Here is a 25,346-nt window from a genome sequence, read left to right on the forward strand (position 1 = left end):
AGCTGAGAACGGCAGCCATTTGAGGCCTTTCCCCCCTCTTTTCGTGATGAGGAAATTGTGCCTCAGAGCAGTTTAGGCCTCATTAGTGCCATCAGAGTTGGGTCTGGTGAGGGTTTAGTCAGCAGCTATTTGTCAGCAGAGAGCCTAAAATACTTCAGGATCCTGAGGAGTCTCGTAACAGCAGGCTGAACATATATTGCACAGAAGTTCTGCCTTCTTATCATGTATATCTCCTCTTACATGGACACTGTCCTTAGAACTTTGGCAGCAAAACAAAGAAAGTCCTGAGCAGAAGCAGCAGCCGCATATCTTAATGAGGATGATTCATATACTTCATTCATTCACATAATACACATCATTCACATATTTCTTTGATTGACTCATGGTGATGAATCGTCATAACGATGTTTATGTTAGTGATAATTTGAAATGAAAGTTATTGAGGTAGATTAGCATTAAGCTAACGATTTTTGTAAGGACTAGCCTACATGCTACTGCAACGTAGCTACTGCAGATATGAATAGTAATGGTAACACATGGTGCTGTTGTGCTGGGGAAGTAGAACAGGAGGTAGACAGAGCCACCACACAGCTGCGGCTGATCCAGACAGGTGATGCTGGGGAGATGAATGAAACTGAGAACACTCCCAATGCTGGCTGGTACAGCTACTGAACACATGCCTCGTACAAGGTTTCATTACTGAACCGAAACCAGACATTTCCCTCTGTGTTGCACAGTGAGAGCTATGGATGTAATATAAAACAGAAATCATTGTTTTTTTGGTCTTTATACTGACGTTCACATCTATATTGCCTCACAGCCAACATACTGTATAACAAAAAAAAAAGGTCCTTGTGCAAACTGCAGTCAATGAGTAACAATGGGAAACAACTCTTTTTTTTGTAGAAAGAACTTCTGCAACATGATATTTTAAAGAGACATGTCACAATCTTCTGCTGTTATCAGAGTCAGGGGACAAACTAGAATCACAGAAGCACATTTCCTCTGCTATCTTCAAGGGGCTCCTCTCTTGAGACTGCATTCTTCTATAATAGGATTTATGCCTTTATGTTTTTTAAGCATTTAACCCTGAGCTGGCAGCATGCACAAATTGCATTGATCTCGATCGTATATAGAGTGGTATAGCACCAGTCTATTTTTAGGTCAATGCCTCAAGTAAGCGTTTGATGTTAAACACATCGCTTTTGTTGTCTTTAATCTCGCTAGTGAGGGGTGGTCTTGGGAGTCAACTGAGTGGTCAACATTTACCTGCCCTTCTGCTGGAAAATGAGCTAGAGTGACCAGCTATGGACCCTCCCCTAACATCAAAGTGGTCTGCTGTGTGTGCAGAACAAAGCCTGGCTCAGACGTATGAAGTGGTTCCTGTCTTCACACAGGCCCTGTGTTCTTAAGGGGCTTTGCCCAGGATTAGAGTCAAATCCACGCCATCCATCAAACGCCCCCAACAGATGCTTATCGGAGAAATAATGAAGCAATCAACGCTAGCGCTCAGTGCGCTAATTACGGCGCGCGCTAGCCCAGGTCACCTGGGACGGAAGAGTGTTGCAATGTGGGCAGGTCCTGTGCGAGGGGCGGAGTATACGGGCAGGTGGGGGGGGGTGGGGACGTTTAACAGGCTACCGCCAACAGATGTTTAATTTTCACGAAGACGGAGTAGTGCCGGCCAGGTCGCACCATCAGTCACCGGTGAATAAATGAATGAGTAAACAGCTAGGGCAGGAGAGAGAGAGAGAGAGCGAGCGAGAGAGAGAGAGAGAGAGAAAGAGTGGAGTGCATCGCTATAGCTGCCTTGACTCCTCCGGCATCATGAGTAATCACGCTGCCACTCAGGGCGCTCTATGAATATGGATGACCGTCGAGGACAGGCTTTGATAGCCACACAGCATGCTGGAGTCATGACTGGGGAGGTTGGGCTGCGTTGTGTGTCCACACACGGTACGAGTGGGATCAAGCCCACCGACACGATTAAAAGCTAACAAGACGTAGATTCAGTGCAAGACGATCAGTGAAACCGTTTGACCAATTGACAGTGCAAGACATAGTGAAACAGATTGCAGTTCTATTTCACCATGTGTTAACTTCAATACCCACACGCTTGTAAAAGTCTCAGTGGTACTGCTGCCGAAATACGCAAAGGCAAGGTATGGGTGATTTTTCACAGAAACAGTGTGGAAAGTAGATGAGATGCTTCGGGTGTGAGATTTTTGTCTACGATTTAACTTCCTTTAGAAGGCCCTGGAAGTGTATAATAGCGTAGTTATCTATGGGTCTAGAACCTGAGCAGTGCGTGGATTAGAGTCTGTGACAAAATGAGGGAGAGGGAGGTAAAACACATCCAATAAAAAAGTCTGCGAGACAGAATGAATATCAATGGCATTTCCCTCTGTTTATGGCTGGGGCAGTTAAATGCCAAACACCTCACCCTGGGGATAGTCAAGAATGGGAGAATGACAGGAACAGAATTAGCAAGTTCCTCTCCTCTCTCCCTCTCTCAACGCTCTATCTGTCTTTCTCAATTTCATCCTTTTCAACACCACAATGGGTCAGAGGAATGATCAGCAGGGGCTATTATTAGCGGAGGAGAGAAAGATGGGCAGCTCCCAAGGGATAGAAGAGAGAGGAGGAGGAGGAGAGAGGGGAAGAGAGCGTTGAGTTGAGCCAAGCCATGCTAACATTGTTTCAGGGGGTTGCTGTGGTGACCGCTTCCTGAAGATATGACTACAGCACGGTATAACACAGCAGAGCTATGAGAGAGACCGAACACAGGGAATGACTCACTACAGAGACACACACACGCACGCACACAAACACACACACACACAAACACACACACACACACAATCAACATACAGTACCTTACACCTCTGTTTCATAAACATTCAAACGTGTCCTACCACACTTCATTTACCGTACTGTGTCATTCAGTGTGAACTAAAACAAAACGTTTTTTGCTGTCCATCCCAGAAATAGATGGCTCATAAATCAACAGCATCTGCGCAGATTTTACTGGCTTGGAAAGAGCCTGTCCTGCAACTGCTTTTGGCCAATTTGCATGCCTCTCAGTGAATAAGCCCCAAATATGCCTAGTCATCTCTTTCCAGTTTGGCTTGTACAGAGAGAAAAGCTTAGCCGAGTGAATGGGGCGGTTTCATTTACCTCCGGCTGTTGTCCAAAATACCATATATTATGTAGCACAGACACCTGGGCAGTTTTGGCCAGGAGCTACTAGACCAGCAGGAGTAAGGAAATCATTCTCTCGACTCTCAAATACCGAGCTTCATAACTCGACCTGCACCGGGCGACATTGTCGAAGGCGCCGATGACGAGGACGAACATTGTGCATCTAAAGGAGTTGTTGTGCTCAAAGCACCTGTGGCTGCCTTCATCTGAACAACGCGGGGCGAAACTACCTCAAGGATGCGCGCTGCCGTTAAACAGCTCGATCATCACCTTTCTCTGAGAGGCTGGGTCAAACCGGCTGGGTCAAACCCATTTTTCAAGGCAAGCGTCCTCATTTCATCTTATCATAATGTGAAATGAGATGCAGCCACAGCGCCATATCAGCAGCAGTCGATATTATGCATGCAGAGAGACTCAGCTGTCTTCATTCAGCCGTATGGTGTGACAGCACTTGGGTATGAAAGATGGCGCGGCTGTGGGGATCACCTCTGGTGTTGAGCAATGCATATGAGCAGGCTGGCTCTGAATGGGCTGTCTAACTGTGACAAAAGACATTATAGAAATTCATAAGGGATGATACAAAATCTATATCACCAGTCACTTCAGAGACACCATGAAAGGCTGAGGCACGGAATACTCCAATGCTTTGGTGCTGAGGCTTGTGACATGTTGAGGTGTCATAACGTGGACTCTACAAATGAATTTAATGCTGAGGGAAAACTGTGTTTTGCCATGGCAGCTATGTGAATCAGTGCAGAGTTTGATCTGTCATCTTTTCATTCCCAGATTCAGAATATAACAACTGAATTGTTGTCTGTTCCCAACAGCTTTGTCACTATGCTTTAGCTATGTTTGATTTTGTCCACTCCTGGTTTCTCTAAAAGCAATCTGTCACCGTATCCATGGTGATGTGGCTGGTGGAAACACCCCCACCATACACACAGATACACACACACAGAGACACACATACACACACAAACAAAACAAAAAAAACACACAAGCGCACAATAGTACAAACCCAGAGTTACAGCGCTGCTCCACCGAGTGTTCTCTCTCCTACACTTTCTTGTTCCATGTGGGAGCTTTATTCATTACTGTCAGCAGCCCTGTGTATGGAAATTAATTTGCCAGCCCGACGCCTCTCTCCATCTTATTCAAAATTAATGTCGTCTCAGATTACCAGACAGCTCTACTCTCTCCCCCGAGGGGGCTGGGATCTCTCCAGGCAAGTAAGTGTGCGGTAAGGAAAGAGATACACAGAAGAAAGAGCGAATCAGGTGAAAGTAGAGCAAGTGTGGCGGAGGGAAAGCACAGAAGGCGCTCCGCTCCTCTCCTCTAATTGGCATATATGCATGACAAAACTGCAACACTTAACACCTCTGATATTAGCATGTAGAAGCTGAATGCGCCCGCACCGCCGGGAGATGAGACAGGCCGTGTGCTAAAAGGAGGCTAATTCTGTGATTAAGGTGCGAGCTGTCTCGCCAAGCCTTCCCATCCCACCTGACGTATTTTTTTCTTCTTTTTTTAAAGGAAACACAAGGAGATGCACAAGATGCATGACATACTCTGAGGCATCGGATGCCAGAAGCGTTTTTCTTTTTTTTAGAGGCTTTCATCTTTCTGTCAGGCTCCCTCGTCTCACCTGGAGTCAACTCTGCAGTGACAGTCGGTCTGGCTGGCCGTCGGGGGCACTTGGGTAATGGCAGCTCGTCGCGGGCAGGCAAATCAATCAGATAATCGCACACCCATGAAATGAGTCGAGAGTACAGCGCAGAAAGAAAGGGGAGGGAAAGGAAGAAAGTGACTGAGACAGGTATGAGAGAGAGAGAGAGAGAGCGAGAGAGAGAGACTCGGTATGTGTGTGTGTGAGAGAGAGAGAAAGAGAAAGAGAGAAACGTAACACCTGAGAAGAGTGCAACGATGTCCTGAGGGAAAACAGTCAGTTTGCTGGCCGTCAAGGGGACGTACAGTACATACAAGACAGTGGGAGAGATACAAGACCACTGGAACTGTTGTTGTGTAAGGATGTGTCCAGGCCTATTTTTCAAGAGACTGGAATAACCTATTAAATGTGTGGACAACAGTGCCTTTATATGGAGAAGACTCGTGTGTGGCATCAAGACGTAAACAAGTACATTTACGAACCAGTTTGAATGGAATATAAAATGGGCTGTTACGTGTAATATGCTATTGTGCTATTAGGGATTGACCTGTATAAGGAGAGGGGGAAAGTAGACCAGTCGTAGGAATCGTTACTAACCAAGAAGAGGATACCAAGAAAACATCCATCATGGTATGAGAGGACTATCGAGACAAACCTCTACTTCAGTTCTCATCAGAGATGTTTTCATTTTTCAATACAAGTGACATTCTTTTTCATCAGAAAATGCCAAACATATTTCCAATGTGCAATACATCATTGTAGTCATCACTATTGGGATAGTGAAGTTATAGCTGTTGCACGCTACTGGTGGAAGCTTCAGACAGACCATCATGCCTTGTTGAAATCCATCAACTACTGCATCTGAGTCGTAGCCTAATTCCTTTAGGTCTCTTAGTATCCCAAATCCGTTTGAATTAACATTCCACAGAGAATGTGTCTGGCCTCCCCTGCAGGCTTGGTATTAGACTATTCTTTTACTTTTTGAGGGATTCTGCCTCCGAACTTGTACATCTTCTTCCTTTTGTTTAGCCTGAGGGCAGTCTGTGTGAACCAAGGCTCCTCTGTGTGGAAGGAAGGAAGTGAATGAAGATTTTCCTCTTGATTCAGATTTAGAACTCTACGGCCTGGTTGTCAAACAGATAAAAGAATGAGTGGCAGCTTTTGTCGGGCTCAATCTTTGCTGTCTTTTTGTGTGCTGAATGTTTCTACTGGACGATATCTGGATCTTCATGATAACAAATATATGTTCTGTTCTGTTACTACACTAGTTTGATACAGGCAGAAAAATGCCAAGACACAGCAAACCTAACACATATATTCACCCAAGATCATGGCAAAGCAGAGACCATCCAATACCAAACTGTCTAAATAGCTTCTTGTGTGCAGGCCACAATGCGGCTCCCAAGACAGAAAGCCACCGATAAGCCAGCAGGGATCAAACATTGCTTTCATAATGCGGACAGCTAAAGCTAGACTTAAAGTCGAGCCCAAGTGTTGCAAGATGTCGATAATAACCTTGACTCCCCATTCAAAGTGCGCCCCTCTCATCTTTTCTCTCTCTAGAGAACCCGGCGTCTTTTGCAACATCCTTCCTCCTCCTGCTCCCCTGAGGGGACATCATTAAGTTTGAGCCGTAAATCACTCCAGCCATATCACCTGCATGGAAGATGTGGTTATGTAATGACATTATTGTATCAGGGGTTAGGCAACTATAATGGCGTCAAATCCCAAACATGAGGTCCTGTTCTCTGTGCTGAGGCCGCTTCCTGGACGGCGTCCACTGGAACGACTGGGTTCCCTACCGATTAATTCCTCTTGTTCTTAAAGAGACGACGTGGGATTTGACAGCGTGAAACAAAGGGACCAAGCACACAGCCTTGGCCTTAAGACAAACCTTGGTTACGCAAGCCAGGCATGAACTGTGAAACAGCAAGCAGGTTGCAATGAAGGTAACTACACAAATAGGCCACCCACCCCCCCAACAGTGGCACAATACCACCTCACCTCTTCAAAAGACTATGACGTGATGGAAGTGGCAAACTAAGGTCACACAACTGTCTTGTCTGTGTTGGGTCAGTTGCCATGGAAACTATCTATGACTAGGCGTTCGTTCATTCAGGTTTTGATATTATGAAAAATCTGTGCCGATGAAAAAGCCAAAGGCAACTGCTAGAGAGGATGGCTGACAACCTAGATTCGATTTAGAGACTCACCTCCCTCCATGCATGCATGTATGTAGTGTGCAGTGACATGCACAGCTTCTGTGCTACAGATCAAGAGTGCTGCCTTGTTAAGTCATTGCTGATCCTCCCAGGCCTTGCACGTCTCTCTTGCATCTTGTTCCGCTCAATTACACGGCGCTCATAAAGAGATGGCACCTGCCAGGAACATCCCTGGAGCAAAGCCCCCCACCCTGTGACCCTCCCTCCCAGTCATATCCCCGAACAAAGACCCCCACCCTACCTCTCTGCCCTGTCACATGACACAGAGGGACGGCCGAGCCAGAAGCATGGGGGTGGAGTGGACTGCACCCCTCATCGCCCTCTGTTACCCTAACCCGACTGGCTAATCCTATTAGACCATTGCATCTGCGCAACAGAACCAAAAAAAGTGCTGATTGATCCAAAGCAAAGGCTCCATCCACCCGCACCCACATAACACTTTGCATGCTATTTAGGTTTTTTTTACCCTCAAATCTGTTCTTTTGTCTTATTTTGGTTTAGAGAGTTTAGTCCAAGGATTACAGGAAATGAATAGAATATAGAATATCCAAAAAGCTTCTCGACATCAACAAGAGGACCCACTTCCATTTTTTTTTTAACCAGCATTTGTCAGACAGAAGCTTTTATCAGCACATGAGGTATGACCACAAACCACACCCCACTGAAAGAGGTTTGGAATTAAGTCTTTGTAAATCTGAGCATTATGACTTACGAACACTCAAAGGAAGAAAGATTTTTTGTCCAAGGCTGACAAACCTCAAAACCTGGGTTTAGCATTTAAACACAGAGTGGATGAAACACATGTAAAGTCACACTTGGTCACCTCTGCTATGTCAAACATTTAGCGATGTTGTGAACTATCTGTATACATCAAACGCAGCTGAACATTTTCCTTCCAAAAATATATACACATACTGTAAGTTGAGTTCAACAGTTGGAATTGCTCACATATAGAGATGTCGAGAGCAGAGATGTCCACACACAAGTCAGTTATTATGTTTCAGGTTTATCAGTTCAATTTCCTGAGAATATTGAAAAGATCGCCTTTTCTCCCACGCTTGAATAAGTGGTAAGTTTCATTTCTTCACAGTTCACAACCCATTCCATTATGATTAGACCGATATGAAAAATGATTAAATTTTCAAGGGCACTTGATTTATTCCAGCATATAAATTATCTTTGAAAGCATTATAGCATTCAACACTGACAGAAACAAAAGACATTAATGATGTTCATCCGGCCAAATCAATTGCCGCATACAAAGCTTGAAGGCATTAAAATACTCTTAGTTCTGGTCAGTGTTAAATCCACATAGGCTAATATTTCATAATAGATTGCAAGCTGAATTCAACATAAATGGGAAGGAAATGTATAGGACTCCACTCTAATGGCTCTTCTGGCTCGGGGAGAGGGGGATGAATAGTATACGTGAGGGAGGGGTGGAGAGAAGGGGGTGGGGGGTTTCTCGTCAGGCGGCAGGATGGAGAGGGAGCCGGGTGGCATGGCTGCAGACGAGGAATTCCAGGAATTCCCCCAGTAAACGTTTCATGCTTGACCAGCGCTGGCCATACCGCGGCGCGGCCCCCTTATCTCCCCGCGGTCATCGGCACCTCTAATCACGCCAATGACTGCTTATCCGCTCACGCTGTTCACGTACCCCTCGGTGGCTTTACCCACAAACAGCAGGATACCTGCGTGTGTGTGATTTTTACTGCACATTCACAACTACCTCCACCTCCCACACACGACCCCCACCCCCACACACAGGCACACATTTTGCCACACACAAACAAGTGCAATAGGTAATCTAAAGAGACCATCAAACAAACCAGGCTGAGGCTCTGCCACTCTCCCGTGGGACAGCGCTGGAACCGAAGGCACCAGAACCAGCTGGAACAGTACTAAGCAAAGATTCTAGAACCTTTGGTACTAAGGCTCTATAGAAACAAGCGCATTGTCCAGCCAGCGCTGCATAGAACATGTGAGGCCAATGGAGCAGACCTCCGCCAACTGGGAGTCTTGGTAATGCTGTCAGGCATTCACAATAGACAGGAAATAGGCAAAAAAAAACAAAAAAAACAAATCTGTCTTTCATTTCTGGTAGGATTAAAGCGTGTTTACCCGAGGCGCTGTTTTCACCACTTTTGCCATTGGAGTTGCTATCGCTCCCCAGAATACTTGCTTACAAGCCATGCTTCTTACAGGAATGCCGAAATTCCTCATACCATCTAGTACCACTCACTGCAGTGCTCAGGCTATGGGACCTGGCCAGTACGGAAATGTTGTTTACTGAGCCCCAATCAGCGTTCCTACAGATTCACAGTTTTATAGTCAGTAGGAAAAGCCCCCTCTCGGAGCCCCACCCATTTACACTGATAGGGAAAGCACATTGTCCCACATTTTCCATGAACATTCCTGATAAGGTTGTCATAGGATCTTTTCCGGAGATTGTTTTCATCACTGGAAGGCAGAGATTTCCAGATGCCTTTTTGTTTTGTTTGTTGTGAAAAGTGAATAAGCTGTCTGACAATTGTCTAATATCTGTTTTTTTTTTTTTTTTTTTTTTTAACGTCCTGATAAGACCAGGGGATACACTGGTTGTGGTCACCATGACAATTCATCCTATGTTGACTGTGGTGACTAATCCTTTGAGGGCAAAAGACTGTGACAAAGGGCAGACTATATGTCTTCCTTAGGGTCTGTCTCCTATCACACACACACACAATATGTTCCGAGGGAAGGGTGAAGACTGGAGCCTGCGCGGCCATAAGTCATGAGGAGGGAATGGTTAGTGTCCTCCATGTGCCACTCAAACATTTAGCTCTCCACAAATCTGAGCCACATGAAAGACTTCCAGGACAGGCGGCCGACAGCATCACGGCACAGGTGGATGCTTTTTCCAGAGCTTTCTGCGGAGCGCACCAGCGCCTCCTCTTTAAAAGGAGGCATTTTATTTGTGGCCCCAGAGAAATAAGCTATATCCCATCCCAATTTCATCCCACACCACCCCGTCGGGGCTATCCACAGGACGCTATACCCTCAAATCCCACATGGTTAGCGAAGCTTACCTAAACGGGTCCCCCAGGAGAAGAACTATCAGGAGGACGACTGACATGTGTAGTCACAGGTTATTACACAGCATGGGGTGTTTTGAGGAAGGGGCTAGTGAGAGGTTTTCAATGCCCTTTGACCTGAGTGTATCAAGTGCTCCTCTCACATCTTCAATCCCCAGCTCCCCCTTCCATGACATGTTAAGTCAACCGACTCTGAAGAGGCTGTCAGCAGCAGATGTCCCCCCTTGACCCACACCAGAACAGCACTCCCCCACCTCTGCCAGTGGGCTATATAGACTAGCGGAGGAACTGTCTTTGCAACAAAAGTGCATTGAGGAAGCACTGTGTGGCATTCCACTGACAATAGAGCCACTCTCGGGCTCTTTTTATGAACAAACATGTTGAAGCGTCCACTATATAAATCAAGAGAAGTTTTTTTTCTCTCTCTCTCACAGAAAGGACCTTTTCTAAACCCATTTCTGGAGTTTTCATTCTTAACTCTAAATGTCTATATGTCATAAAAGTCTTCTATAATGAGACATACGTACTTTAAACTAAACCATATTAATTTACTGCAGTGAAATCACAGAGACACAAAATAGCTTATGTGTGAGTGTGAAAGTTGGCACAACAATAAAGCCTTTGAGAATAGCATATAGGTATCCCATAACGAATGTGAAAAAGGAAAATGACGTTGAACATACGTATTCCATCAAATTTTGAGGTTGGGTGATTAGCTATAACCTGGCAAATTATGTTAGACCTAATTAACTTTACATGAAAATATGAGGTTGTTGAACACACCAGAGGTCAATGTTGCAAAATAACATTTGACCAACGAATTGCAAACTGATCAACAAAACGACACAGAACGACATTACCACGATTCCGACTCTGGCCCCTGGGCGGGCCACACAAGTGCGATGGTCAGTCGACATTCCGTGAAAGGTCAGTATCTCATTCTTTTCCCTGTCTCTTTCCCTTTTTCTATCTCTCTCACAGAGAGAAAGAGAGAGAGAGAGAGAGAGACCATGAGAAAGCATGAGGGAAAACGAGAGTCGTAATCTGAGTCAATCGATACATCACATTCAAACCAGGCTGATAAACTACAACTTAAGTTGATGCTGCATAACCCACAGCATCGTCATTACAAGAGAAAGCACAATTGAAATAGAAAGCGTAATGGTTTAAATCTCAGAGGATATCTTAACAACTAGCTTTCAACCCGAACACGATTCTCACACATCGCCTACAACCCCGGCTCCTAAACGAATAGACGTAATGTTCCCACGAGACTATTCATTGATAGCAAGACGACGGCTCTTACTGCAATATTAGCCAGAAAGTGTGTTCCTAACAGTGTGATAACGATTTGTGCTTTACAACACACGTACGCGGAATACTCGCAACATTTTGTTATTAAACATGGTCTCCAAGTGCGCAGGGTTAAACATGATAACGAAAACGATATTACATCTCCGCAATGTGCGAGGGAAAAAAATCTATCCAACGAAAGCAGTTTATGTCAAGCAAGAAGAAGACAGGTGAATGCGACCACTTACCTATCCACAGAGGAACTCCGTTACTTCACGGATCCGCGCGTATGGATTCCAGGAAGGCGCTGTGTCACCATTCGAAGTCACACAGGCAATGTGAATGTGCACATGTTGCCTGCGCGGTATCACGGCGTCACATGAGTGCTGTGGTCAGTGCGCTGTTGTACTGTTGTTCCCCCCTGTACAGCTCCAAGCTCAGCGCTCCCCCCTGGGGAGTCACTCAGTAATTCAAGTCAAACACAATGGGGGAGAGAGAGGGAGGGGATTAATGGGTTGGTGGTAGGGGCAAAAGGAGGGGGGCACTCTCCTACACCACCCGGAGAACCCGGTACTACCGACCCCACCGGCTGTAAGGGTTGGTTATACGCCAGGATAACTACGCAAACACGGCAACAGGCGCGTCGAGAAGGCAATCATTCTAATGACCGGACGCCAAGAATTCTTAGGTAAAGACCACTGCGTTCTTTTCGGTCACTCTTCTACTACAGGAGTTTAGTGGAGGCAGTACGACCACGGAATTTTAATGAGGACATATTGCTGCAACAGCAGGCATGCCTCTTTTTTTGGAGCTCGCTGAGATTAGAAGCTTGGTTTACAAGAGCTCCTTCGGATTAGCATTAATTGTCCTGTTAAGAAAACTGGCCGGCCTGAAGGTCAGTAAATGAAAGGAGATAACTGACCTCAGACATGACAGTCATTTATAATTTCATAAAGTCCGATGTTGATTTGATCAGTTATATTCCAATGTGTCTGGAGTGAAGGACTTTTATAGCTTCATTTTCATAATCTTTTGGAGTCACTTAAACATAAGCACAGACACAAAAAAGTGCTTGTCACTGGACATGAGGTAATCACATTATGAAAAAAAAAAACAGCCACTAAAGTTGCTGTGTTCTCCAAGGTGTATGGCGGTATTGTGTTTTTTTGTGTACTCGCTTGGCAATTCCTATTAGGCCTACATGCCTAAACCACTGATCTATAAAGAAGATATTTTTATTTTGTATATGATCTTTACAGATCAGTGGCCTGAACTCCATACAAACCAGGTAGTCTAGAACTAAAACATTCATAGTCATCATCAACATGCGCCCTATTCTCTTAGTTCTATTTCCACGGAAACACAATGGCATTGTGGAATGTTCTGAGCAGAGGGGATTCCCATTTACGGTGCTGCTGCCATTATTTGTCTTATGGACAGTGTGGATGATGAGAGCAAAGGCTTATCTTTGGAACCAGAGACACAGCTGGAGTGGTGGTATTGGAATAGCATGGGGGTTGGGGTGTTGTCTGTGGGGGGAGGAGAACAATAGTTAAGAATGCTTTACATTCATCAAAACTGGGGCTAGATGGGGATATCATTGGGATATTCAGCGAAGGTATTCAGTGTTTACATGCCATTCATTTTCAGAGGTACAGTATGTGGCAGCCACATGGCGCGACAGGATTTTGCCAGTAAAAGAGGCATGGAATGGATGATGGCAGGCCTTTGGAGTGAAGATGGGAGAGCACGTTTAGCTCATCCTTGGGGGAGACAGTGATAAGGGATTGTTTGGACTGGGTGTGGGTGCGGGGTGAACCACATTAATAGAAATGGCACCATCTGGATGGGGCTGTTTCATAGCATTTCGGATATCCCCTCACACCCCCTGCAAACACTGCTACTGCAATCTGTCTTCTGTCTTATTGCATTTTTCCTCCACCCCGAATCGTCCAACCCCAAACTACCCACCACCACCACCACCACCATCACTGCACACAAAGGAAAAGATCCCGCTCCCGTAATCCACAAGCATTCAAACATCGGTTTAGCCCCCCCCCCCCCCCCGCCCCCCTTCCCCACCTCCACCCCCTAAGTCTGGAGAGGGCACAGTGGCTGCCGACGGGCTTAGTGCTCACAGGGTTAAACCACTTAGGTCTCCATATGGGCTCCAGTTCACTGCCCCCCTTTTGTGCCCGTCTCGAACCAGACCGGCGTGGCAGGCAGGGCATGCTGCCAAAGGTCAGTCGTCAAACTACAATGGCACCTGCTCAGTTCAGATGGATTACTACACATGCAGCGAAACACTGAGTTGAACTGATGGGTCAATTCATTTTTAAGACAGCTTCTCCCTGAATGTGCACACAATACATTCCAAAAGATAAGGCTTCAGAAGCCTAGTCACACAGTATACTATGGGTGCTTCTCAACATCTCTCCTCGATCCTCGATCGTCGAGGGGCATTCCCACTGATCTATAACTAACACTGGATAGACTATCCCATTGTTGCCGCCCTATCATTCTTTATGTAGATCAGTGAGGACGAGGATCGAGGAAGGAAGGGAGGTTGTATAAAAGCCCAAATGAGAGGCACCCTATGTAGCACCAGGTCCACCACCGCCACTGCTCGTGGAGAGATACTTCAGCTTCACACATCAGCAGCTGGAGAGCTCTGGTTGCCAAGAACAAGATGGGGCTTCTCAAATGAGCTTAGACACCATCTATCACCATGGCACGATCCTGGGAGATATTTGGCAGCGCTTGCCTAGGTGCTACCGCTTACTATTGGCCGGCTATGTGCTGCTAGCAACTCTAGGCGTGTCATAGGCTTACTGAAGTTCAGGTGAATTTCCGCAGGCAGCAACAGATAAGGCAGAGTTTCAGACTTGATCTTCAAAAACCTCAGATAGATCACTGAATTATGTTTTTCCTTTTGGCCTTTCTAGAGAACTTTAAAATACCTTGTACCCATAATTGTCAAATGGCAACCCCTGAAGTTTAACACATCCCCATTACTGTTACCTGGGTTATTTCTGTGAAAAAGAATCTACTACAACCAAAAACAGCTATCTGCTGAACATCAACCTCGAGGCTCTTTCAGTGCTGTTGTATTAATTGGAAGAGATCTCTTTTGCTTTGGCAAGCTAAGAGAAGGAAACGGGAACCTACATGAGGAGAAAAGCATCTCATCCACTTGAGAACTAAAACACATCCCCTGCCACTCGCCCTTCCTTAACATTTAAAAAAAAAAAGAAGAAGAACAGGACAAATATAGATTTTATTCACCATTGAGGTGACAGGCACATGGCCAAATCAGACTCATGATGGGGGTTTAAACAAAAATGGCAAATTGCTTAATCTGAAGCCTTGACAGTTGGGGCAGAGGGCTGCTGCAGTTGCCATGAGAAACCAAGCTGGCACCAACGGAGGCAGAGGTTGCGTCCTGATGGCTTTAATATCTGAAGCATGACAGACAGGGTCAATTTTGAACACCTTTAACAAATATAATTACCGCCGTTCGCTGCTAGGCTAAAATGCCAATCTCATAGCACTCCATCCACACATTTCAGATGTTGATGGGAGCTGAGAACAGGAGTTGTTTGACATGGACGTGGAGAGCACTGAAACACAGTTTTGCTCTGTGGATTTGAAACATGTTTTATTTCGTAGGCTTACTAATAATGAGGCAAATCATGTGATTGAGATACATGTCTTTCTACCAATATATAACCACACTATACTACTATTACTATAACGAGCCAGTAAGACGCTGAGCGCTACATTATCATAATTGTGTCATAATTACAATGTGTTGAACAAGACAAACGTCATACACAAAGGATGTTTTATTAAAGCTGCTATAGACCAAAGAACAAAATGTACTTCTGAAACTCAAGAGGTGTATGGTACAAACTAGTGGCCAGAAGAGCAATAGGGCTCGGGAACAAGCCTTGCATTCTAGGAATATTGCCGCCATATTGGTAGCGCACCGAACGTAATATCCCTTCATTCAGATGCTGAAGACAAGAAGCAGAAATGTAGTATTAGCGATTCTTTTCCTCTTGGGATCATGGGTGGCACTGTTACACCCCACTACACAGCAACATACGACCAAGAAGGCAACAACTAAGTAACAGGAACACACTAATAGGCGGGAGTAAATCCATAGTAAACAAGTGAAGCTGCCAATATGGCTGCGCCCGCGAAGTTTTCACGTCATGATCCCGAGCCCTATTGAGCCTGGAGGGACATTTGACAGTGCCTGGTCCTCAGAATCAGAGGCATATATTAATGGGTTTCATCTGGTCCCTTTCCACAAGTGTATTAATCAAACCATGCAGTCTGCATTCATAATCTAGGTGCTTGATTTTATACACCTGTGGAAAGGGGCCTGATGAAACCCACAAAGAGGGAGTTTGGCCAACTCCGCCATGTTGGATACCAACATAAGAATAGCTTATTTTTAGCATTATAACAAGCATATTAATGTTATAATCAACATCGTTAATATGCAAAAGGATGGTACTGCAACAAGAGGGCGATCGCGAGTAAGTGGAGAATGAATGGAGGTGAATGGAGTTGTACTCATAAAAAACACTTTTCTCTAAATATGATTTTTTTTGGTATTCAGAATATTGCATGCGAAAGGTAACCTGACTCTCGCCAGATCCTGAGTATGGCGGAACTACAAGGGTCTGGCGAGAGTCAGGCTACGCGAAAGGTGGGTCAAAGAAAATAAATATGGCTGAGTATTAGATTTTTTAAGTCACTTAGTTGTCCTAAAAAGCCTTTCAAACGTGTCAATGACGTTATTCATTAGCATAAGTGCAGTAGGCCTACTTGTTCATTCAACTTTCAACCTATAATTCTATTGAGCTTGCAGAAACTAAAATCCAATCTTCGATTTTTCAATGACAAACAGACAGACCAATTTACAGTTTTTCTCGATTGTTAACACACATTTTCTGAAAACATGCCTCATACTCTCAGAACTCTACACACAAATCCAAAACAACACACACAATGGGCAAAACCCTGCAATTCTCCTGCAAAATGACACTCTACCTTCAAAACAATGTAATTTCTCCTCAAAATGCTCTTTTGTTCTCAAGAGACACACACAAACCATCATAGGCCTATATCAAGACATTTACAGTTTTTCACAGTTGCTCAAACACTAAACCCCATTCTCTGAATCAAATTCTCAAATGCCTGAACACATTTGTTGAATTACTCCCTTTTTTGGCAAAACCATAGACTACTTTCACCCACTTTCACCCATTTTACCAAACTCATTAACCCTTTTTGCAAAACTGTGAACACATTGTGCATTCTGATGCACTTCTTAATTATATTGATAACCAAACAACGCAGAAGTTGAACACAATTAGTGCACAGTTGTCTCCATTTGAACACTACCACTCAAAATTGATAACACTTCTGTCTAATGATGTGACAACCAATATAAGTCAGTTCAGAGTTGACAGAGACGCAGGGGACAACAAATGTGTGTTACAGTAGAAGTGGGGTACAAGGAAGAGGAGGGTGCAGGTAGGAGGAAGAGGATGAAGAGAAAGACAGAGTCCCAAGAGTTGCAATACTGTAAATTATGATATTTGGGCAACAATCATTGACCATGTTCTGGTCCATGGAATGCCAATGAGAGAAGCAGGACTTCATGGTCCAACCCAACATCAGTGGTTTCTCTGTGGCGTCAATAATCCAAAGATTCAGACTACAGAAGAGAAATAGCGTAAATGTCCATTATCATACAGTAATCACTGAACATCCACTGTTACACACTTACTACCCTTAGCTCAACTCTGAGAGAGTGAAAGAGCTGAGTTATCAGTATGTCCAATTACTGTAAGTCTAAATTTAGGCACAATACAATATTACAGTATTGCATACTTACAGTACTATCAGAGTCTGTGGCATCACAGTACAAATCATATTCAGTACAGTATTGGCCTGTCTTTCTGTTCACTTACAAAACTATTGATTTATATCTTCATATAGGCTAGAGCAGGGGTGTCCAAACTTTTTGGCTCAAGGGCCACAATGGGTCTTGGAAATTGACCGGTGGGCCATAACACCCCCCCCCCCCCCATTGGACATGTACACAATGCAGTATACATAACGTATATAACTATTTCAATGATAATAATGACAAAGTTATTTTGTTGTAGAAAATAAATTCTTTAAGAAATACGGTTAATATGAGGCTGTTTAATTAATTTATAAATGGTGCACTGTCACTTTAAGACTCTTGCCGGCTCCACTCAGTGCCTGCTGTGCCTAATCACCGTTGCTCAGTATAGAGCAGGGCTCTTCAATTAGCGGCCCGCGGGCCGGATCCGGCCCCCGAGATACTTTGTAGTGGCCCTTGAAGTGTTAGCTGATGTTATTATGAGCAAATCCTTATGATCGGTAGAGACGTAAATAGCTGGTGGAAAACACGATAATGGAGGTGCAGTGATAGGCTACACTGCGAGTAGCGCCTATAAATAATGTTCTGTGAGGTGCGTTGCCGTTGTAGGCTACTTTGTTACTGGATATTATACAAAGAGGTGCCTTGCTTCGTTTTTACGCAGCGTCACCAACATGTTGACGTGCGCCAAATCCAAGCTGTTTTCCTCAAAGCATGAAGCATTTTTTGGTGCATGAAATCTCACCGGTAATGTGCCTCTCCAGTCCAAGCAGATCCTCGCGAAAACATTCGTCACTCGTAATGTAGCTATTGGAGCAAATAGGAGTCGGTTTAAAAGTTTAACTTTGGTGGCATCAGTTCTGTTGCATGCTCTCACTCGCTCTGAAGTCCTGCAGCCACTGCACCTCAGCCAATTGTACGTAACGTTTTGACCGAGTTGAACATAATATAAGTTCCATCTTAGCTTAGTTTCAACGTAAATTGCCACTACGTTGGAGTATTATAAGCTACTAACATTTTAACGGGTTGCACCACGCAAATAGTTTCAGCGTGAAACTAATACACATCCATCGCCTTGATGTCAAGTCCACTGTAAGTAATTGATTTGTGAACACGTTCATCCAATTTAAATGGTGGGAACGTTAAATGTATGTTGAGAAGAGTTACATATGCGACCGATTACGCACATTTAATACATTTAAATACTGTTTGAAACCTGTTTGTGCCCATTGGAAATTGTATGGACCTAGCAGTTACTGCGCAAAGCTCAGATTCCATTGCTGTTAATGTTATCACAGATTTCATATTAGCCATAGCAATGCAGATCCAGTGTCACCTTCCCAATGCCTACCACTGTGGTAGTCTGGGCCTGTGGCAGAAATATTCCCAAAACACAAATACAACAAAATAACCACAAAATAATTATGCTTTTACAAAATGCAACATATTAGCAATATAGATTCAGTGTCACCTTCCCAATGTTGGCCTACCATTGTGGTAGTCTGGGCCTGTGGCAGAAATATTCCCAAAACACAAATAACCACCAAAAAATTATATTATCAGAGAATGTCTAGTAAGGGACGGGCTCTGATATTAAGCATTTACAAAATGCAACATTTGAACACCCATATTGGTGCTGTTTCTAGTTTATTGTATCTACATTTGTACGTAATTACTCATATTTCAAGCGGTATTTCTCCGGCCCCTCAGTTGTGATACTTTTCATGAACTGGCCCCTATTACAAACTAATTGAATAGCCCTGGTATAGAGATTAGGTGCATTCGAGTTCGGAAACGGCTGACTTCGGCTGACTGCATACGTCAACGAGAGCTTGAGTGTCACCGGGAGGGGCGAAAGTTTTAGGTGCAGATGGTCTCGAACACGATTTTGCAAATTTGACAGACGTGATTCGCGTGAGACCTCGTGGGAGATATCGCGGAATTTGTGTGCATTAAATACAGTATTTCACTTTCATTCTTACTCATTAAAATGAGCCTGATGACTGACGAAATAAATTGATATGAAGTAGTTTAAATAAACCACTGTTATCATACAGTTACAGGCCTGCATTGTAGCACATTAATTAAATATCAAGTGTTTTCCGTGTGTATATGTAACCAACAGCATAAAATAGCAGAATATCAAAACCTTTTCAGTAGGCTAGCCTACCGCTGTTCCAGAAATCACAAATAAGAAGGTATCCCTTCCATATCTGTTCATTTTAGTACCTTCTAACGTAAGGGGCAAAGATTCTGCAACAGAACAAGATGGATCACTTTTGACAAGCTCAGGTGTCATCCCAGACGCTGGCTGGGCTGATCCTAAAATGTTAACTGCATCCATCTTGCTCCGCTATAGAATCTTTGGTAAGCAGGCAGAACGAGACCCTTGTCATAATCGTCATGGGGAGATTCCTTCCAAACCTGTTCCAAACGGACCTATCAAGTCCTTGAACTGACGTCATGGGGCGGGATACAGCCGGTTGCATGCACGAAAAGGCAAATGCAGAATTCGACTGCAGGTGTCTTCATCCCGCGAGTTTTGAGTGACGTGACATGGTCGCATTTTTGTCACATGATCACAACTTTTCTTCAAGTCGAACAACACGTCTAACCAGCATGCACTGCATATGACTCAAATTACGTTTCGACTGCATGCGTTTGCAGCCGATTTGACATGTCGAGTGCACCTATTGAGAACGAGACGTAAAACGCAACGCATTTTGGGAATAGGTGGCCCAAAATTAAGTTGTTTTACTGACGTGCGGGAACAACGAAGTGCAGTTGTCGAAATGCCGTTTACCTGCTGTGTTATAAAATTCAATAGAGTAACATGAAGCTTATCTTTTATAGTTTTCCAGCGTGGAAAAATAATAGTATAGCCTACGTCATGTTTCAGAGGTGACAAAAAGGCGAGGAATAGAGCTCCCCAGTCCCGCCCCTCCTCCGAGAGAGGTGCTTGTCCGGAAGTAAAATTCTCATTCATTTCTCCCATTGACTTCTGGAAAAATTCGGATATAAAGAGTTTTAGACCATGCCTTAGGCTAACCAGCTACGATGTGACTCATAAGCATATAACTTATAATTTCGAGTGAAAAAATGAACAGAAAATGTAAAAAAAGCGAAAGGTACAAGACTGTGTACATATCTTAAATTCCGAGATAGAGAACTCAAATCCCAGGATGCTTTGCAAACGTACACACATTTCCAACATTTGCAGCCTAAAGATAGTTTAACATGGTTCCATATTAATCTGAGAAAAGAAGATGATTACTTCCTACCGTTTCCATTGAGTAAATTCAACCTTCAAGATGAGAAAACCGTTATTTTTCGGAAGACCACACATCGGTCCTGATCAGCCCTGCAGCCATTTTAAGTTTAGAAGTTCCAGCGAGACGAAGCTGGACGATAGGCGCGGGAAAAGCTGAGTACAGTTTGTTTGGCATTGCCATGGCAACGGCGATCTCTACCAATCAAAGGCTCTGCTTTCACCAGTTTTACACGTTAGGGTGTCGGGTAGTGTAGTACTCTCTCGTTAAATCGTGAATAAAGCATTGTTTTCTCAAAACAAGGTTGATGCCCCCATTAACTTTTGACATCTATATGAGCAGGTATAATCGCTTAGTCACATCGTAGCTGGTTTTAAGTCTACCATGGACGGTTACGATGTTATGGCTTATTCTCCAATTGTCAATGGAGAAATTGTATTGGATTTTTACTTCCGGACTAGGCTGTGGGCGGGACTGGGGAGCTCTATGGCTTGGATAGCAGCACTAAGGAAGCGCGAGATTATAACTGTTTTTCACACAATTTTTTCACGCTTAGTTTTCATTATTATCATGCCAGATCATAGACCCAGACCCACTTACATGGGCTGGCATCAGGCAAGCCAAACCTACCCATAATTCTTTGTGTTTTGATGACTTTGGTCACGTCTTAGCGATCTCTATTGAAACTACTGTTGTCTTCACGTTTTTCTTTTAAACGTTTCTTATACTGTAAGAAGGAGATAACTATCAACAATGACAAGCCAGCTGGCGCGCTCTCTCCCTTTCGTGCGCGCTAAAACGCGTTCCCAATTAGCCAACGTTATAAGTAACGTTATGACTTATGAGTACGTAACAACGCAAATTAGATTTGCTGCAATAGAGATTTCAAAGAGTATCATCTCTATGTAACATGCTGTTTTGATATTGACATTGTAAACGTTCTCTAAGAAGAGTGTAAAGGATTTTGCAGTAATGTTAACCACAACGTTGTTGCTGGAAAGAAATAGCGAAAAGCCAATGATAAGTGTGGCGGGCCATATCTATAATAAACTAATACATGCTCCGCGGGCCGCACTAAAGTGCGTGGCGGGCCGCAGTTGGCCCGCGGGCCGTAGTTTGGACATCCCTGGGCTAGAGGATATGAGTAGAGAGTGATATAAGTCCTTATTCTTTATTTTCATTGTGATATTTTATTTTTCAAATTAGAATGAATACAATTCCTCCAGGGGCCATAAACCCTGCCCTGAAAACTGTGTCTTCCATTGTTTGGTGTATTGTCTTATCACTGCTCTGCAGGAGTGTAATTTTGCCTGATGTGTTCAATGATTTGAGACCATTAGTTAGTTTTGAGCAAAGTTAAAAGTGTTTTGAGGTGATTGTTCAGTTTTGCAACAAGATTGAAGGGTTTCGAGAATGTAGTTTGAGAAATGAGTTTTGTGTTCGCAGTTTTGAGAAAAAGGTAAAGAGTTCTGAAAAAGGTGTTCTAGCAATTGTGAAAAACTGTATAAGGACCAGTTGAAAACTGATGTGCTCAGTGTAAAACACTGCAATGAATTGAAAACACTTCCTCTCCATTCATCATGACTTGGGCCTCTTTTTGTTCAGTGTTACCCTGCAAACAGTACTACAAACAGTAGATAAGCTGATAGCTGATACAGTAAGTTGATATGCTTTCCCTATCAATATTTTTAAATATCTCATTGTTTTCTATTATTTTTCTTTGTATTTGCCGTAATGTTATGCCGTTTTCTTCTAGGACAATGCTCATAATAGTAAAATATTGTAAACTGTGTAGGAATACAAAGTAGGAATACTTTCCCCAAATACTTGAATCATACTTTATTTTTACAGTCCTACAGAACAGCCCACAGGCAATACTGTACTACTGTGCTCATTGAGCTTGTACTGTACGGTACTGTACTGTATTGATACGCAGCACTGCAATGTTCTAGTGGCTCGGATCTCATCGGAGATTACGGTCCTTGGCCTCCCCGTCCACATCCTCTTACTCTCACTCCTCTGGCTCTGCCTCTGCCTGTACTACTACTGTATACTGAAGCTGTGATTGATAATTGTAAAACTGTGTGACAGGTGTTTGCCCATGTGATGAGTCAGTGTGCATGGTAGGGCAGTTAGCTTTAGAATTTGTTTGATTAAAAATAATCATAACATTTGTATTCAAACACGAACAAGATCAAAATGATAAAATAGCTGTCATTTACATTCTATAATATTTTACACCTGCAAATATGATCCATAGCTCAAATGTAGTTACATTGCAAGGTAAATGAATAGCCATATCAAAAGAACAATGTAATAGCTTGAGAGGACAGCAGTGGCTTTTCCATTTGAGGTAACTGAAAAAAAAAAAAAAATAGAAAAGTATGATTTTACTTATGTGTCTCTAAATATGTAGACAGTACCTACACTTAACTTGTATTGCACTTTTAATGATGTTGAAACACATTCAACTGTTTGTTGACGCAGTCATGACTAGCAATGCCAGTAAATGATGGCCTCCTGCAGATATGTTGCGTCTGCGTATGATTCGTTAATTTGTTTTTCCATAAAAAAGATAAGCTTTTTTAAAATCTATATCCGTTTCTAAAATAAAAATAAAAACACGGATAACGAGCCATTCTTAATTTTTCCAAAATTGTACTTTAAACGTTAATATGGACAAGCTCTCAAGTTCCTTCAGTCGTTTTGTTTACATTTGTGTTGCAAAATGATTCCATCCACACAGACAGGCTACGCAAAAATCAGCTGTTGAAGGCTGAACAAGTCAAATATATGGCAATATTGGCCAATCAGAGATCTCACAACATGTTAAAGAAAAGGGAAAACGTCACATTCTAAAATCTCTGAAACAGAGTTTTCGAAAATCTCCACTTTGGCCTTTTGAGTTTCAATATCTGTTTCAGTGACTGAAAACTGAGTTTTCGTGTGGACTAAAGGCCAAAACGCATAAACGCAGTTAAAAATACCCATTTACTGTACTTATGGCCATGGCTCAGGTTATTATGTCAGAGAATTGTCTGGCCATAGACTGTAGACTATAATAAAGATCCTTAATTATTGACAAGATAGAGCAACATAATGCATCTCTATGGAAGAAAAATTCGAACAGTTCCTCTGCTTAAAGAGGCGTGTCGCGGCCCCAGCCGTGGCGCAACTGGCTGGGGCACCTGCACCGCATGCCGGCGACCCGGGTTCGATTCCCGCCCCGTGGTCCTTTCCGGATCCCACCCCGACTCTCTCACCCATTCGCTTCCTGTCTCTCTCTACTGTCCTGTAAAAATTAAAGGCACAAAAGCCCAAAAAAATATACTTTAAAAAAAAAAGAGGCGTGTCGCAAAGACGTCATAGTGGGATATCGATCTCTGTCAGATTGGCAAGCAGTTCAGTTCGAATGTTAACAGGTCTGCTTAAAGGGGGATTTAGCCCCCCTCCCCTTTGCGAAGACAGAACGCGGAAATGATCGAACGTTTGCGCCTCTCACTCCGCTTTAACCCTCTCTGACTATATGAACTTTGATTATGTAATCCGAAGTGTTTCATGTTTCAAGTGGATTACCAACACTGCAGTTAATTTCTGATCTTATACTGCAACCTATGGATTATACTGGCCATATTGTTGATCGTTCAGCCTTCAAAAGTTGTTTTTGCGTATCCATGTGTGGTGGATGGAAATATTTTGCAAAACGAAAGAACTATCTCTGTTTTTAAACCCTGTATGTGTGGACATAGTTATTAAACAACATCAATTGATCATTCTGGATCAATAAACTAACTGACTCCAGAAACTAAAGAGAATTGAGTAAATTAATGTTGTAGGCTTATGCACAACCTAGGTCTACAGGGGATTTTTTGTTGTTGCTGGACGATCTTTTGTACCTAGAGCGTAAGGGCAGTTTAATATGGTTTTACAAAATGTACAAAAAGTTGGGCAAAAAAATAAAACAAAATGATATGGTGTTGAAAATACTCTTCATTTATATTATAGTCCTTACACTTTGTGTCCATCCTTGTTTTGTGCAGGAATGCAATGATTGTGTTTTAAGTCCTGTACACAAATGGTGTGTAGGACATGCGCTTTGCTGTGTAGGCTACATTAGTATGTGATTTTGGAAACTTTCTGTGGTCTATGTTAGAATAACATGCCTATGAGTCTGATGTAAGCCCTTCCTTATTCTAGTCAAATTGAAATAAGGACCTCAGCTCGGTATGTGAAGATGGTGTATGACAAATACTTTAGTGTAGTTAAAACATGGCAAATGCTAATATGAGAATAGACGCTTACCTGAAGTTTATGAACTTGTTCAGCCAGGTTCAACCATCTCTTATCCAGTACGATTGCAGTTGCACCCGGTGAGCTGCTGAACCTGTAATCACATCATATTCGGACTGAGAAGAGTGCATTCATAGGGAACTGAGTTGTAGTTATATTCTATAAAGTCTTGTCCAGAATTCTGCAACAGGCTCTATGCAGTATGCATCTTGGATTTGGTAGAAAGCTGATTCTGTAACCATCCTCATCGCCATGAACTTGAAAAGAAGAACTACTTTCCTGTAGTTGTTGCCAAACAGGAGTTTGTTTGTGGACAGCATGAAGTCCCCACTCTGCATTCCAAACTTCAACGTTGGCAGTGAGTTCTACTTCCACAGGCTGTCATCATAACTAATGGACTGT

General features: G+C 43.3%; 1 protein-coding gene across 1 annotated transcript in view; it reads right to left on the reverse strand.

Moving 5' to 3' along the window:
• The window catches only part of tmem108 (transmembrane protein 108), a 42,216-nt gene extending 30,352 nt beyond the window's left edge, over window positions 1-11,864 (reverse strand). Inside the window, exon 1 of the mRNA XM_062521029.1 lies at window positions 11,705-11,864. The gene's annotated coding sequence lies outside the window, so the exon portion shown is untranslated. The remainder of the gene's footprint in view (window positions 1-11,704) is intronic.
• Window positions 11,865-25,346: the final 13,482 nt, after the last annotated feature.

The sequence above is a fragment of the Sardina pilchardus genome, chromosome 19, assembly GCF_963854185.1.
Source record: "Sardina pilchardus chromosome 19, fSarPil1.1, whole genome shotgun sequence".
Taxonomy (NCBI): Eukaryota; Metazoa; Chordata; class Actinopteri; order Clupeiformes; family Clupeidae; genus Sardina; species Sardina pilchardus.